This window comes from Sminthopsis crassicaudata, chromosome 4, assembly GCF_048593235.1.
Source record: "Sminthopsis crassicaudata isolate SCR6 chromosome 4, ASM4859323v1, whole genome shotgun sequence".
Taxonomy (NCBI): Eukaryota; Metazoa; Chordata; class Mammalia; order Dasyuromorphia; family Dasyuridae; genus Sminthopsis; species Sminthopsis crassicaudata.
In genome coordinates, this window is record NC_133620.1 from 6,948,701 (window position 1) to 6,967,093 (window position 18,393).

Below are 18,393 nucleotides of genomic sequence, written 5' to 3' on the forward strand. Positions count from 1 at the left end.
TAGCACAATGGGATAGGAATTCTCACTTCTCATTATCTAGTATTTTATGGCAATAAATTCATGTAATTATTGAAGAAAAGTTTTATAAATAGGTTTTAACAGATTATTATCTCTCATCTTTTCCTCTTCTTGCCAGATTCCTTAGAGGATGTTAGGTGATACATTGGGTAAAGTGCCGCATCTGACATCAGGAATACTTATCTTTCTGTGTTCAAATCTGATCTCAGACACTTACTAGTTGTGTGACCCTGGACAAGTCACTTCACCATGTGCCTCAATTTCCTTATCTGTAAAATTAATTAGAGAAGGAAATGGCAAACTATTCTAATATCTTTGTCAAGAAAACTCCAAATGGAGTCAAGAAGAGTTGAACATGACTGAACAACAATGATAAAGTTACTTTTAATAAAAGAACTCTCTATGACCATGGACATTTGGAAATTGATTCTTCAGAATAATAAATATGATAACTTTTGGGGGAGAATTAATCATTCAAAAAATGAACATATGTTTGTTGGCAAAATCTTGAAAGAGTCATCTATAAACTGGGAGATGATCATTTAACTTTCTGAAATAACTAAAGACTAAAGAATAACAGACAGCTTCCAACAGCTGAAGAAAGGAAAGTTGAATGAGACCATTTTCTTTCTCTTTGATTATTCCATTCTAATTCTAATTGACAATCTAGGAATTGAAAAGGCAGGAAAATCCATTCTCTCCCCCAATGTAGCCAATAAAAAAGAAGCAAAGAATGAGTTATATTAGATAACCTTTCAGTTTCTAGGATAAATATCTAAGATCATAAATAATGGAGAAAATATAAATAACCTAATGTGATTTATACTATCAAAACATCATTATTACATTCTAGTAGTAGCTGTTATTATATTTTTACAGTTCCTGTCCTTCCACTTACTAGGTGTGCAATCTTGGACAAGATACTCAGTTTCTTCATCTATAACATGGTATGACTCTCCCTTCTACATTAGGTTAAACTTCAAAGTATAGAGAGATTTTCTTCATCTGGAAGTTCTCTGTGCTAATTAAATGATAAGGCTAATTCTAATTTTATATTTTGCATTTACTTATAAGTGTGCTCATTGTTTTTTCTCAATGAAATGAAATCTCCTTGAGGGAAAGGGTTGTTTTTGTAGCCTCACACACAATGCCTAGAAAATAGGAAGCATCTAATGAATGCTGACTGATGTGTAGAATGTGGTATTTTACTCATAAGCTACTCAGTGAAATTGGTAATTTAGGCCTCCATCCTCCTTTTGTGACTCTAGGTCTCAAGCTAATAATAGCTGGTGGCAGGATATAGATCCATTTTCTTAACTCTAGTCTGCTGCTCCATCCATTCTGAGTATTGTGATTTCTCTTTATTGTAGAACTCTTTACCCCATCTTTCCCAAAGGTAGGGCTGAGGAACATTGGGAGGAACTGTAATGGAATCAAAGTTAAATTTAATACAAGGGGATCCTTCCTAAAAAATAGAGCTCTATAAAAAGGAGGGGGGAGGAAGAGTGAGAGAGAGAAAGAGGGAGTGAGGGAGAGACAGAGACAGAGAGAGAGAGAGAGAGAGAGAGAGAGAGAGAGAGAGAGAGAGAGAGAGAGAGAGAGAGAGAGAGAGAGAGAGAGAGAGAGATAGGGAGATAGAGAGAGAGAGAAATAGGGAGATAGAGAGAGAGAGAAATAGGGAGATAGAGAGACAGAGACAGGAGTGGGAAGGGGAAGAGAGAGATATATCTGATCTTATTTGTCCTCTCTTTTCCATCAAAGCCTTGCTTGGATTTTCCTCCATCTTCCCTTCTTCATTTTACGCACACACATACACACACAACACACACACACACACACACACACACACACACACACACACACACACACACACACACACACACCAGTTCCCTTGGTTTTGCTAGGTAAATTCTGCCTATTCTTGCCTGAGGCTAAGCCTAATAAACTTTGTACTTATCTCCTCACCAAATCCAGGTGAGGATTTGTGCCCTACCCACCTTTTATGGATTTTCTTTCCCCATTAGAATGTAAGTTCCTTCACTAATACATTGTTGGTGGAGTTGTGAATAGATCCAACCATTCTGGAGAGCAATCTGGAACTATGCTCAAAAAGTTATCAAACTGTACATACCCTTTGATCCAGCAGTGTTACTACTGGGCTTATATCCCAGAGATCTAAAAGGAAGGAAAGGGATCTGTATGTGCCAAAATGCTTGTGGCAGCCCCTTTTTGTAGTGGTCAGAAACTAGAAACTGAGTGGGTGCCCATCAGCTGGGGAATGGCTGAATAAATTGTGGTATATGAATGTTATGGAATATTATTGTTCTGTAAAACGTGACCAGCAGGATGAATACAGAGAAGCATGAATACAGTTCATGAATGAACTGATGCAAAGTGAAAGGTGAGCAGAATCAGATCATTGTACATGGCACCAACAAGATGGATGATCGAATCTGATGGCTTTTTTCAACAATGAGGTGATTCAGGCCAGTTCCAATAATCTGGTGATGGAATGAACCATCTTCACCCAGAGAGAGAACTGTAGGAACTGAATGTGGATCTCAACATAATATTTTTTCTCATTTTTGTTATTGTCTGCTTGCTTTCTTTTTCTTTCTCTCTCATTTTCTTTTTTGATCTGATTTTTCTTGTGCAACATAGCAATGATGGAAATATGTATAGAAGAATTGTATATGTTTAAAATATATTGGATTTCTTGCTGTCTAGGGGAGGGAGTGGGGGGAAGGGAGGGAGAAAAACTTGGAACACAGAGTTATGCAAGAGTGAATGTTGAAAACTATCTTTGCATATATTTTGAAAATAAAAAAATATTATTAAAATGCTCCTTGAGGTCAGAGAGTGTGTTGCTTGCTGCTTTTTGTCCCTTCACTGCTTTGAATAGTGTCTGACACTTAATAATAATTAAAAAAAGCACTCTATTTATCCATCTCTTTATTTTGTGATCATCTTACATTGGTTAACTCTGTATATTTGCTGTTGTTGTCCATTTGTTTCAGTTTGTCCTACTCTTCATGATGCCATTTGGGTTTTTCTTGGCAAAGACACTGGCATTGTTTGCCATTTTCTTCTCCAGCTTGTTTTACAGCTGAGGAAACTGAGGCAAACAGGGTTAAGGTTGTCCAGGTAGAGTTAGATAGTAAGTATCTGAGTCCAGATTTGAATTGAGGAAGAAGTCTTTCTGACTCCAAGTCCAGTGCTCTATTCACTTCACCCTACTGTGCCTATGTACACACTGCAAAATGAGATATGCACTGAGCTCATTGTTCACTCTGCAAAATATTCAGGAAGACAGAAACTCTGTCCTCAGGTTTTTGAGTCCATCAGGAGGACAGGACGTGACCAAAGATAGTTTCTATAATACAGAAAATGATGCGCTAAGTAGAATACAACACAAGGTGCTTTGTGGAGTCTAAAGGGGAAGGCTATTACCAACCAGAAGGCTCAGGAAAGGCTTTCAGAGGGAGATGGGGTGAGCCAGGCTTGATAGAGCACTTTATATCCATACCCATCATCTCACATGGAACTCCTAATAGCCCTATGGGGGTAGGAAGGGCAGCCATCATGATCTCCATTTGAGAGCTGAAGCTAAGTAGGGCAAATGCCCAACTTCTTTATTCTCTGAATGAGCCGATATTGGTTTAGTTGGTGTGGAAGAGGAGCATTTTCATGTTGCAATTATGTAATCACTCTAAATAGGTTCAAACCCTTTCATCTGCCATTTAGATCTGGCATCAGATGCCTTAGCCAGACCCCAGGGTGACGCTCGACTACAGCACACAGGGGAGAGAGTGGCTCTTCTGATCTGGGTCGGTATCAGAAAACCCCAGCAAAAAACCCAATGAAGTCATTGAAAAGTCTAATCTTTGATACTAAGAATGAAGTTTTAGAAAAGAGTATTGTTAAATAAAAAGAGCAAAGTTAAAATGTTGGCGGGCATTGGGAGGGGGCAGGTGGAAAGAAAATAGCTAATGACACAGTCTTATAACTTTGGGAAAATATTTTAAGCAATCTCTAGCTGCCTCCAAAGCTCAGTTCCCACATTGCCTTCTACATGAGGTCATTCCCATCTCCCCCTTCCCCATCACTCCCACCCCAGCTACTTTCTCTCCCTGCTTTCTAAAGCCACTTAGTTTTTCTTTGCTTATTTCATCTTTATTTACAAATATACATACATATTTTCCCCTCAGATGCAATATAAACTCCTCAAGGCAAGGGCATGTGTGTATAGACACACACACATACTTATATATACCTGTATGTGTGTATATGTATGTATATGTGTATGTATATTCCTAGCACTTGGTATCTCGTTGGGATTTTATATTGATTACGGAATGGATGATCTGGAATATTTAAAAACTCCAGCAATAAAGAACGGCTGGTTTTGAACACATTTTAACAATGATTATATCAAATTAAGAGGGATAGCATTAGATGATACTTTCTTTTTTAATTTTGCCAGGATTAGCAATATACTTCATAGGGCTTTCTCAGAAAAAATAGTGAAGTCAAAAGAACAGTGGATTAGGGTCTAGAGTTTGAATCTCAACTCTGCTGCTTATGATTAGGCACTTAATGGCTCTGAGTCTCAATTTCCTTTTATATAATAAGGTTGTGGATTCATAGATTTAGGTGATAGCTAAGGTTCCTCTCCCAGCATGTTCTAATTTTTTTCTGTCTTTCCCCTCCCTTCTCTTCCCTTTTCCTTCCCTCCCCTTCTTTCTTTCTTTCTTCCTTTCTTTCTTTTTCTTTCTCTCTTTCTCTTTTTTCCCTTCCTTCCTTCCTTCCTTCCTTCCTTCCTTCCTTCCTTCCTTCCTTCCTTCCTTCCTTTCTTTCTCTCTTTTTATCTCTCTCTTTTTCTCTTTTTCTTTCTCTCTTTTTCCCCTTTCTTCCTTTCTTTCTTTTTCTTTCTTTCTTTCTTTCTTCTTACTCTTTCTTTCTGTCTCTCTCTGTCTCTATCTCTCAACATGCATAAATGCATATATCAAGTATTGATCTTTACACTTATATTTAAATATGCTTCTATCATGGAAGATCACTTAACCTGATTGTTTCAGTTTCTTAATCTGTAAAATGGTGATAATAATAAGCCAGGGTATGGAAATGAAAATAGATAATATTTATAAAGAGCATTGTAGTTATATTACTTTTATATTATATAATCGTGTATTTTATCGATGTACATAAATCAATGAAGTATCCTACATTAGTAAATTTTCTAGATAATTAAAACTAATACTTTTAAGCACAAAAATATTTTAAAAGATATCATTTTGAAGCTTTTTAAGATGTAAGAATTTTTCTTTTTAAACTTTTAAAGATATGTAAGTGAAATGTGATAGCCAAAAATTACAGTGGCAAGTTAGGATGCTGGGAGAGACATAAAATCCTATCTTTTTTATCTTTGCCAAAAACAAACAAATAACCTAAATAATGTTTTGTTTGTTTGTTTTTGGCAAAGATAATAGAGGAAACTGAGGTAAATAGGAGTTAAATCCTAGGATTCTAAGCTGACAACCTAAGAAGTATCTGAGATTGAATCTGAACTCCTAAAGATGAGTCTTGCTGACTCAAAGACCATAGCCCTATCTATTACATCTTCCAACTATTTATCCTTACTGTGGGATGAATGGGCCCAAGTTCCCAAGATCTTGCACGTCTCCCCTTATGGCCATTAGAATGTTATCGTTTTCTATGCTATTAGCTCAACAATTGTCCCTTTTTGCACCTTTCAATAGCCAGACAAGTAAAGGCAAATATGAAATTTATATCCCCTTTCTTGAGATAAAACATAGCTTGGCAACTAAAAATTCCACCAGAATAGGGCATAACATTTGGGGGAAATACAGTAGATTTGGTGTCAAGGAACCTAGGTTTTAATTCCCTTGATCTTACATTTATGACCTCTGACACTTTCAGCAAATTACTAAATCCCTACAGTTTCTACTCCCTAACTATAAAAATAAGAGGGGTGAGTTTGACTAGATGATTCTGAAAGTCATTTTAGTTCTAAGCCTAAAACCCAAAGGAAAAGATCACAGAATTTTTTTTTTTTTTTGCTTTAATCTTTGAGTAATAATAGTTGGGAAAAAACAAAACAAACAAACTCTTGTTTTAAATTAAAACTTGTTTTAAAATTAAACTCTTGTTTTAATTATTGCAGCAGCAATAATTATGGTTAGAGGATAGACTGGGGAAAAAAGTTTGGAAGTCAAGCTCATCGATGCAATATTTATTTGCTACATTGAATTAATTTTAAATAAAAAATATGATAAATTTCTGGTCCTCTATATGCATCTTAAGGTTATCCATAGCAGAAATATATTCTTCCTTGACTGTCGTCCTATTATGTTAGTGAGCCCAGAAATGTACAGGGTCCCTTGCAACATTCAGTCCCATTTAACCAACATGAAATAAACATCATTCATGTGCAAAATATTGTGCTAAGTTGGAATATGAATACAAACATGAAGCAGGCCCTGTCTCCTAGAATTTACATTCTCCTGGCAGAGGCCATGTATTGGTAGATAAGTCAATATAAGGTGATTGAAGAAGGAACAAAGGATCAATGACTTGAGAAAGTGGAGGTGCAGAAGAAGACTCACTTAGGAAGTGATTGGAGCTGGCTTTTCAGTGAAGATAATTGATTGGAAGACTGTAGATGAAGATGGAAAGCAATACCATTGTCAGCCTATACAAAAGCAAAGTAGAGAGATGGGATTTTGAATTTGGGCAATAGAGAATAGCCCAGTTTGGGAGAAAAGTAAGGAATAAGATGAGTAGGATGGATGAATAATATGAAAAGAGATTTGAAAGGAAGGAGGGTAGCAAGCAGAGATCTCTAGACAGATTGGAGGGTTTGCATTTGATCCTAGAGATAAGAGGAAGCACAAAGGCTTTTTTGGGTGGGGGAAGATCACATCTGAATCCACTTACCTAAAGCTTGCTTTTGAGGAAGCAAAGCAGACAGCTGCTCCATAATCCATGGACAATGAACAATTCCACCTAGTTTGCAAATGAAAGAGGTACTTATCAGGGTGTCTCGGCCAGGGTGGGACTACAACAAAGGTGGTGAGAGAGGCTTACTAGAAAGCCAAGTGTTCTTCAACATTTTAGCAGCAATCCTTCCACAGCTGGAGAGTCTTTCTTGGGGACTAATCTGGTATTCCGTAGGCTGCAGGTGCATCCTGGGAGGGTTATTCTATTGGACACTTTGAAGCTTTGTTGCAATTGTTTTAATTAAATCAAAACCAAGCTGAGATTAAGCCTTCAGCCTAAGGATCATTCACAACTTCATGCTAATTGTTTTAATTAGATCAACACCTAACTGAGATTAGCCTCAGGTTTCACTGAGTATGGGAAGGGAGAAAAAGAATGAGAAAGAAAGTGGTGAGTGATTATAGCTTTTCTTCCTTGGTCTCACTTCATGACTCCTCTAATCCACATTTCTTTTTTCATCTTTATGGGGGGAGGGAGAGAGCAGTATTCATAGACTCTCCTAGTTCAGGAGGCTTGTGTCTTAGCTGAGGGAAAAGGCCTGAATTTGGAGTCAGCAGACAGCTTTTCCACTTAATCTCCATACGCTGATAGCATCTCAGCTGCCTTCCGTCTTTGGTTATAAAATGAGGCCTTTGGATTATATTATCTCTTACATCCACATCTTTGCTCTACGATTTCATGTGCTTCTGGGTCAAACATCTAATCTTATCTAATAAAAATCTAAAAAATAAAATAAAATCTAATAAAAATCCTCCCCCCAACATATTTTCCAAATCTTCATTGTTAAGTGGTGATGATCCTAATATCTCAAAGGGCATGTGAGCTGGACATCAGTTTAGGTAGGTTTTACCAAGTTTACAGACTTCAAGTAGAGACCCAGAGGCAGCCTCCATGTCATCCAAGGTGAAAGAAGCCCAATTAGACTGATGAAGGTTTCTTGCTAGGAGGTTACTCACTAAATGATTTTCACTTCTTCTGGACTTAATTCATAAAATACTTACTAAGGGGTGGATGGGTTATAATCTGCACTGGTTTGAATGATACCTATACCGAGATCTATCTATCTATCTATCTATCTATCTATCTATCTATCTATCTATCTATCTATCTATCTATATTATCCATCTATCTATGTATCTATCTATACTATCCATCCATCTATCTATCTATCTATCTATCTATCTATCTATCTATCTATCTATCTATCTATCTATCTCTATTATCCATCCATCCATCTATCTATCTATCTCTATTATCTATCTATCTATCTACCTACTATATCTATCTATCTATCTATCTATCTACCCATCTATCTATCTATCTATCTATCTATCTATCTATCTATCTATCTATCTATCTATCTCTCTCTCTCTATCTCTATTATCCATACATCCATCTATCTCTATCTATCTATCTATCTATCTCTCTATCTCTATTATCCATCCATCCATCTCTATCTATCTATCTATCTATCTATCTATCTATCTATCTATCTCTCTATCTCTCTATCTCTATTATCCATCCATCCATCTATCTCTATCTATCTATCGATCGATCTATCTATCTATCTCTATATGTGATTGCATAGGTCCCCGAGTTAATAAAGAAATAATAAAAAGCTTCTTGAAAAAAAATCTCTATTCTTTTCCAGCAACAAAGGGGTGTGAGATGCCCGAGCACCCATTGGGCTAAGGACAAGTTATCTGGATATTTGTTAGGGAAAACTGAACAGCTGTCATGCACTCTAGAAAGGGAGTCCAAGAGAGTTTCTGAAATTCTAGATGGGGATGATCCTATGAGGGTCCACTCTGTAGGATACTCGAAATGCTTTTCTCACAACAACTTCTAGGAAAATAAATAGTGCCAGTCGAATCTGGAGTGTGGAAGAATTCAATGGAGTGATAAGCAAGTCACTTACCCTGAATCAGTCCCAGTTTTCTCAAAATAATAATACTTACCTCATAGGAATAATGTCCAGATCAAATGAGAAATCTCATGTTAAGCGCTTTAGGAAGCTAAAAGCATTATATAAATATTGGCTTTATTATTGTTATGCACAAATAACAATTATTACCATAATCATCATAATCAATATCACATAGGATAGTTAGGGGATGCAGTAGATAGACCGCACACTGCTAGTTGCGTTTGCCTCAATTTCCTAATCTGTCAAATGGGCTGAAGAAGGAAATGGAAAATCACTCCAATATCTCTGCCAAGGAAATTCACAGTTGGACACAGCTGAACAACAAATTGCTATCAAATGTATTATTATCCCCATCTTACATATGGCATCTGTGGCTTGAAAGGTTAAGGATTTGGCTTTGGTCACACAGCTGGCTAGTTTCTGGGGTTAAACTGAAATAGCTGAGTGAGAAACTCAATGTTCCTTGCCCATAGTTTAGAGCTGTGCTGTCAGTGGAAGGTCTTTTGCTTTCTACTGAAGGATGGGCTCTTTGCTTTCAAGTTCAGCACATCATTTGGCTGTCTACTTTGTTTTGTCTTGTTTGTTTGTTCACTGCATATATTTCCTATACAAAATTAATAAATAATGATTAGTCTTTCTGTTGCCTTCGGTATCTCATTTCCATCCTTTCTACCTTTAAGGAAATGGGAACAAAGAACTTATGAAGAGATAATGGACTCTGATAGACAAGTTGTTCTGTTCATATAGGATATTTCCAAATACTCACTGAATCGGGGCATGGGCATGGGTCAGGCAATTCAGAATCACAGCACCCAAGAATTTCAGAGTTAGAAAGACCTCAGGACCACCTTGCCCAACTCAACTCCTGAATGAATCTCCACTACCATATGCCCACCATGTTGTCATCCAGCCATTGCTTGCAGATATTCAGGGAGGGAGAACTCCCTGTCCTTACTCAGCATGGTTAAGAAGGAACACTACAGGTTTATCCCAGAAAGTTTAGTCCAGATCAGAGCAGTAAAGCAACTATCTCAGTAAAATGAGTCACATGAATTTTGTGGTTTCCCAATTCATATAAAAGTTCTGTTTATGATGTAGGGGACTGCCTGCCATCTAGGGGAGGGTGTGGAGGGAAGGAGGGGAAAAGTTGGAACAGAAGTGTTGGCAAGGGTCAATGTTGAAAAATTACCCATGCATATGCTCTGTCAATAAAAAAAAGTATAATAATAATAAAAAAGTTCTGTTTATGCTAAACTATGTCTATATACCTTAATTAAAAATGTATTGTTAAAATGCTAAGCATCATCTGAGCCTTCAGCAAATTTTAATTTAATTTTCTGGTGGAAGGTCTTGCCTCATTGTAGATGGCTGCTGACTGATGGGGGGTGGTTAGAGGCCATTACAAGGCTATTAGTTGGGCTAATTTCAATTTTGTTGTGATTCAGGGAGGCCTGAGGAGAGGGAGAGAGACTGGGGACAAGAGGTAAAGCAGTCAGAACACACACAACATTTATCAATTAAATTCACTGTTTTATATGGATACAATTTGTGGTGCCCCCACACAATTACAATAGTAACATCAAAGATCACAGATCACCATCACAGACATAAGAGTAGGGTAAAACTTTAAAATACTGTGAGAATTATTAAAATGTGACACAAAGACACGATGTGAGCACATGCTGTTGGAAAAATGATGCTGATTGACTTGCTCCAAGCAGGGTTGCTACAACCTTTTTTTTAATGCAATATCTATGAAGAGTAATAAGTAAAATACTAAAATACAGCATGTCTGGACTGTTTTTGTAGAAGGAGATCCAATGTCCAAATACTCCCTTGGAGACCTACTGGTGGGCTGACAAGACATTCATTGCATCAGGATCTCCGTTTAGTTGTTTGAAAAGTGGAGGGTTCGGCCTCCATAGTCACTAAGGCCACCAAGGACCCTCAAAGCTCTAAAGCTCTTGAAAAATCTCTTTAAGGTCTGTTAAAGCTCTGACCTCTTGGTAGCTCCAATTGCTAAGAAACTGTTTCTGACATGGATCTCAAAATTTATTTCTTTAAAATTTCAGCCACTCCCTATTTCCTTGGAACTCTGTGGGTCCAAAGAGAACAAATTTCAAGTCACTTGGAGGCAACTATCACCTTCACTACCTCACAGCCTTCTCTTCTCTCAGTTAATCTGTATATGGCATAAATTTGAGCTCTATTATGACGCTGGTTGTCTTTCTCTGAACCATTCCAGATTTTAAGTACAAAAATAATGACAATATTGGAAAAAAACATAATTCAAAAGGGAAAGCATAAAATCATAATTATTTAGCATTTTATTATTTCTTGTGCCATGAATTTGATATTCAGTCAAGCAGTACATTAATTAAAGAGAAAAGGGTATCAGAAAATGGATTCTTCTTGGCTTTCTGTATCCAATTTATTATTCGGTGAAAATTTAAATCAATTTTAGGGACTAATCATTCTCTTCCATTCTCACCCAAAGTTACTCAAAGACTGGCACCCAACGGTTCAGAATCAATATATACTAAATAATTCTATGCATAGTCAATGTTCAGCTTCAGCACCAGAGTAGTGAGGGAAAATGGGGCAGAACTCTCCAAATGATGCTCTCTCAGGCAGGTACCAAGAAGTTTCCATATCTGAATCCAGAAGACGATTTTAAGATGAATCTCACAAAATTTCCACTGTTGACATTTATCATCCATTTTTTTCTGTCCACCGCAGCAAGTTTGAATAAGTACATAGGATAAACAGATGTTAACTGCAAATGAAGAGGAAAGGATCCAAAGAGATATAACTCTTCTCTCCAAAGACAGGATCCCCCAAATCCAAAAGGACAGTCTGGGAGCGTCTTACAATTATCGGCAATGAACATCATATGACATAAGACAGTAATTTGAGCGTAACAATCGACCAAGAAGCATCTATTAGTTGCCATCCTATTACACAGGCACTGGCGTATAGTTGGTAATCAGTTAGGAAATATTTATAAATTACCAACTATATGCTAGTGCCCGGGTGATAGACATTCAGGATACAAAGACAAATGAAGCAATCGCAGCTCGCAAGGAGTTTACAATCTACCTGGAGGAGACAAGAGATATGTTTATATGTGCATATCTATGTGCATCTATCTGCAGCTATGTTTTCTAGAGAGATAAGATACACATACATAAATATACATATATAAATATGTACTTCTATACCTATGCGTAAATATATACTTCTAAACACACATAAAGGGATAAAGGTAATTTAATGAGGATGCACTAGCCAATGGGAGGATTATGGAAGGAACATCATGGAGAAGGTGATGTTTGAGCTGAGACTTGAAGGAAATCAATGATTCTTTAAGAAAACAAAGAGGGAAAGAGTTCATTTCAAGCATGGGGGATAACAATCACAAAGGAATATTTCTCAGAAATTTATTTTAGACACATGAACAGATAATTTGTCAGCCTTATACTGGGAAAATATGAATGTTACATATTCAGCTCAAGAAACAAAAGCATATGATAAATTCTGTGGCACATTGGAAAGAGCTTTGGACTTAAAGTCAGAGGATGAGGTTCTAAATCTCAATTATGGCGCTTCAATTAAGTAATTTCTCTGACACTAGACATCTACCTTTTTAAACTATAGAGGTTGGATTAGGTGAAATCTAGCATCTCTTCCAGTTCTCGGTATCATGATTCAAGCACCATGTTACCTAATAATGGTGCAAAAAGCAACAACAAAAATTTAAATATCTCTTCCATCCAGATCCTTATTTTCTATGAGGAGATACAACAGTAGAAAGATCAATGAATACAAAAAACTCCAACATTCTTGTTGTTGAATTGTTTAAGTCATTTCTGATTCTCCCTGACCCTCTCTGGAGTTTTCTTGGCAAAGATATTGGAGTGATTTCCCATTTCTTTCTCCAGCTCATTTTACAGATGAGGAAACTGAGAAAATCTGAATAAAGTGATTTTTTCAGGGTTATATAACTGGTAAGTTTCTGCAACATCATTTGAACTCTGGACCTCCTGACTCTAGATCTGACACTCTTTCCATTGCACCACTTATGGAAAGTAATCTCAAGAAAGAGAAAGTTTTTCAGAATTAAGGTAGGATGGGGATGAAAAAGGGCTTTGTGTATACAGTAATACAAATACTTTAGGCAAACAATGTCTCTGGCAAAAAAAACAAAACAAAACAAAAACTAAGTTGAGCATGCTTATTCATAACTCAAATAAATACTTTCATAGATAATATTCTACCTTACTATGACATAATACATATACATTCAGTAATTTAATATTTGTTTACAAATAATATTAGTGACACCAAGACCTTACATTTATACAATACTTTAAACACATTTTATTTAGAATCAATATACATGAACACATGGATAACCAATGGAGAACATATCAGTGGAGGCTTGTGAGTAATAATAGTTGTTATTTAGTTGTTTTTCAGTCATATCTTACTCTTTGCAACTCCTCTTCAGGTCTTCTTGGCAAAGATCCTAGAATGGTTTGCCATTTCCTTTTCCAGATCATTTGACAGAAGAGGAAATTAAGTCAACCAGGGCTAGTGACTTACCTAGGGTCACACAACTAGTAAGTGTCGAAGGCCATATTTGAACTCGGGAAAAGGAATCCTCTTATCTCTAGGTCCATCCCTCTCTCCACTATGTTACTTAGTTACTCCTTCCAATAAGGAATCCTTTCAGTTCATCAAATATACTCCTTAAACTCTGAGGGAATATGTAACTGAGCTCTGAGAACCCAGACTACTCATCCTGGGGACCCAACTTGCCCATTTTAGAGACCCAACTTCCTAGTATAAGTGCGGTTGGGAGAATGAGCCCACAACATTTGCTAAAATTGGAATGAGAGATCAGCAATGGAAAAATAGATTGGGAGCTATGTTGTAAAGTCTTTTAAATGCCAAACTAAAACATTCATATCTGATTCCGGAGAATATAGGCAACAGGAGAGTTTATTGAGTTGGACATGTAACATGGTCAGGCTGTAGTTTAGAATAATTATTGTGGCAGCTCTGTGGCTGAGCCTGGAGTCTGGTGAGACTTGAAGTATGGAGAACAATTAAAGGCAAAGATCAGAAGTCATATGGCCCTGAATAACAGCAGCGGCTAAGTGAGTGACAACTCTAAGAGATGTTGAGGGGCGAGAAATGTCAAACTATGACTGAATATGGGGGATGAAGAAGACAGAGACGTTGAGGATGTCAGCAAAGATGGTACCTTGGGACCCTGAAGAATGGTAATGGTCCAAAATAGAGAAGTTCAGAAGAACTGTAGTTTGAGGCTGGCAACAGGTGGCCAACAGTGAATTCAGCTTGCAACAGCTTGTGCTTAAGATGTCCACAGAGCATCTAGTTCAAAATGGCCTTTAGGCAGTTGATGATTGAGCCTGAAGTTCTAAGGAGAGATTAGGGATGGATGTACTGATCTGGGAGTCATCTGCAAAGGACTGATAAATGAACCCAGGAGACCTAGGCAGGTCACCAAGAGAGTAGAGAGGAAGAAAGAGAAAAGGGCCCAAGAGTAAACCGACAGATTGTAGACAAGAGAATGGTAAGATGGAAAAGTGGAATTACAGCAGTTAGAAGAGAGCTGGGCAGTTCTATGAAAACCCAGAAAGAAAAGGAGGTCCAGGAGGAGGTAGCTCAAAGCATCGTTGCTACTGAGAGCTCAAGGAGGCATTGGGGGGAAATTCTGTGTAGAAAACCTTTGCCTCCTTAAGTACCTCATGTATTGTGGGCACTGGATAGATGTCTGAATGAAAGAATAAAAGAACATCAGGAAGCACTTACCATGTGCGAAGCCTTGTGCGAAGCTCTCATGACACAAATCTAAAGGTAAGACGGGCCGAATCTCCAGGGATTTACAGTCACAGGGAGGGACAACCGGGAGCACGCTGGGGACGACTCCGACAGCCCCTCATTGGGCTATTTTCAGCTTGGGAATTTACAGCTCAGAAATCTACAACTGCTCCAGATCAAGGCTTGATTTATGGGTTTGGTGATTGTCTAGACTTAAGAAAGTGATAGAGAACATGTGAATAAGTCAGCTTCAGCTTCAAGTATGTCCTGCACACAGGTTCCCTAGAGAGGCTGTGGCTAAACATTTACCAGCATATTTGATCCTTTACCTTTAGCTACAAAGCAAACAGGACAGAAGCCTTGAGTGACATGTCTGGTGAGAGAACCACATTGATCTATGATACTGGGCCATTTGTTTGAAAGGGTCAAGGACTTTATTGGTGAGAACTTTGGTTATTGGGTCTTTAGTAGCTGTGTTTGTTGAAGGATGTGTGTGTGTGTGTGTGTGTGTGTGTATTTGTGAGAGACAGAAAGAGGGAGGGAGGGAGGGAGGGAGGGAGAGAGGGAAGGAGGGAGGGAGAGAGAGAAGGAAGAAAGAGAGAGGAAGAAAGAAAGAGAGGAAGAAAGAGAGAGAGGAGGAGAGAAAGAAAGAGAGACAAAGAGGAAGAAAGAGAGAGAGGAAGAAAAAAGAGAGGAAGAAAGAAAGAGAGAGAGGCAGAGAGGAAGAAAGAGAGAGAGGCAGAGAGGAAGAAAGAAAGAGAAAGAGGAAGAAAGAGAGAGAAAGGAGAGAGGAAGAAAGAGAGAGAGGAAGAAAGAGAGAGACAGAGAGGAAGAAAGAAAGAGAGAGAGGCAGAGAGGAAGAAAAAAAAGAGAGACAGAGAAGAAGAAAGAGAGAGAGAGGAAGAAAGAAAAGGAGAGAGAGGAAGAAAGAGAGAGAGAGGAAGAAAGAGAGAGGCAGAGAGGAAGAAAGAAAGAGAGAGGCAGAGAGGAAGAAAAAAGAGAGACAGAGAGGAAGAAAGAAAGAGAGAGAGGAAGAAAGGGAGAGAGTAAGAAAGAGAGAGACAGAGAGGAAGAAAGAGAGAGAGAGGAAGAAAGAGAGAGAGGAAGAAAGAGAGAGGGGGGAAGAAAGAGACAGAGACAGAGTCACACACACACACACACACACACACAGAGCAAGTCAGAGAAAGAGACAGAGACAGAAATAGAGACATACACACAGACATAGAGACACAGAGAGACAGAGAAAGAAAAGAGGAGTGATAGAGAGAGAAAGAGGTGGGGGAGGGAGGGAAGCTGTAGCCACTGCTGAGCTAACTGTGAGGTCACATTTCTACTAGGGTTGCTCCCCTCCATGATTGCCGATGGGGAGACAGATTGAAAGCAGGGCTTGATGATTTAGAGAGGGCAGCTGCTCCCAGGGATCTTGACCCCAAACACTGAAGAAAGCTCAACTTTGGAACAGGATGAGCACAGAGAGATCTAGGAACTCCTTCTTTAAGAGGAAGCAGGCTTGGCCGGGAGGTTTATTAAAGATGGCCTGGCTGGCCGGTGGCACAGCTGGGACTAGGAGAACTTTCAGAGTCTGAGTCTGGTTTCCTTCCTTCAAACCCCAGAACCCCTCCTGAGGGTTAGGAACAAGCTCATTTTTCCAAGGGCCTCTGAAGGATGGAGAGCAGCTCTAGGTGCTTGCTCGGTGAGAGAGAGTCAGGGGTTGGTTCTGTTGAATGATCGCGGGGTCCCCACAAGGAGGAGAATCATCACCTGCTGGACATGTCGCTGCCTATACTTCCTTGAAATAACTGAAGACATCATAAAGAAGGTTGGGTCAAAAAAGTCAAAAAGACTTACACCTAATTATACATTTGTCTCTCATGTAGGAGACAACTTAATATCCTAAGGACAAAAAAAAATGCTCAACTAATATATTCTCACAGAATACGCTTTCTGAGGAACTTAGAGGGAAACACAGCATGACCCTGAAAGAAAGCTCCCGACTCCAAAGAAAGCTCCAAAAATGGAGCCATTTTCCAAAGGGCCATGTTGCGGGAAATATATGGAAATGTCCTAAGTCAGCATTCAGTGTTCCTGTGGTGCCATCTGGCAGAGTTCATCGTCAGGCTGAGTGATGGGCGAAATCCTTTTCACCAGCTCAGATGTGCTGGGAAACCCGTGAGGGCTGAAGTATGATGTGCTTGGGGATGCTCCTCCCTCAGCTAGGATAAGGAAATTAAAGGTGGTGCAGGGGGGGAGCTGCGGAGTTCTCGGGCAAAACAGATGAAAATAATAAATAATGGAAAATAAAATGTGGACTAAGTTATTCATTAGTTCTTCATCTAGACCAGGGCTTCTTAAACTTTTCCCACTCGCAGCCCCTTTTTTACTGAGAAATGTTTATGCAACCCAGGATATATAAGTATATAAAATAGGTACACAACTCAAACATTTACTGATAATAAATCATAATTCCATGACTATCACAATCAGCTTTGGGACCCTATACGGGGTCATGACTCCCCAGTTTAAGAAGTTTTGATCTAGATTATCGTCTGGAACAATTTCAGTTTAACACAGTGCAGAAATGTTTGCTAGAATTAGAGCGATAAAATACGCGTTTGACGCAACAGCATCAGGGCGAAGAATGGTCAGCTTGGAGCCCAGAATATTGGACTCTGATTCCCTATGGGGCTTCCAGGACCAAGAAGGGCTAAACACCTTTTCCTTGGCCCCCGATGATAGGAGTAAGTGTAATGGGGAGAGATGACTGAAGCAGGTTTGGGATTGATTCCCTCAAATAATGAAACAATTATACCACAACGTCTTTTTTTTTTTCAAGTTACTAATAACTCATGACAGTCAGCATGGGCTAGTGGATCCATAGCCAGTCTCAGAATCAAGAAGACCAGTATTTAAGTTCTGTCTCTGACTCAGATGTGACTTTATTTCCTCAAAACTCCAAACAACTCTCTAAGTGGCTAATCTCTTACTGAGAGAGGGAATTTCTCATTGTTATCTCCTTACACTGATAAATCACACACAGATCCAGTAGAGATTTTTTTTTTTTAAAGTTCACATGTATAGAGTAGGTTAAGGAATGGAAGAGTCACTTTCTCATTGGATATTGCTTTGCCATTGCCAAAGAGATCAAAATGTCAGAGATGAACACCCAGTGACTTGGAGTAGAAGTCATGGCGGTGCTCTCCCTCATCAGTGCTCCAGGGAATTTGTGCTAGCCCTGCCACTAATGACTGGCGGGACCATCAGAGGCTAGCCCTTCCCATTCTATGGGACTCAGGGAAAAGAGGTTCAGGAGGAGGCAGCAGGCATCTGGGGTGCCAAGAAAACCAATGAAGCAAAAATGTCCTATGAGTGGGAAATGCGCGCCGTTCTTATACCACAATCAGCCTGTATGGACCAGGGCTGGACCTCAAGGCTAGGGCCCTGTAGATAGATCATGCCCAAGATGAGTGGGGATGGATCCTGTGTCACTGGGCATCCACCTGCCATTGCAGCACAGATCCCCAAATGGTCTTTCTTCATTCTTCTTCCAGTGGGCTCCCTGTTTTTGTCCATAGCCTTCT

At 38.8% G+C, this 18,393-nt stretch overlaps 1 protein-coding gene across 12 annotated transcripts in view; it reads right to left on the minus strand.

Moving 5' to 3' along the window:
* The window catches only part of LRRC7 (leucine rich repeat containing 7), a 561,937-nt gene that overhangs the window by 508,423 nt on the left and 35,121 nt on the right, over window positions 1-18,393 (minus strand). The window contains exon 2 of one of the 12 annotated variants that reach the window (XM_074265658.1): window positions 14,807-15,027. The exons of the other annotated variants lie outside the window; for them this stretch is intronic. The gene's annotated coding sequence lies outside the window, so the exon portion shown is untranslated. The remainder of the gene's footprint in view (window positions 1-14,806; window positions 15,028-18,393) is intronic. 12 annotated transcript variants of the gene reach the window in all.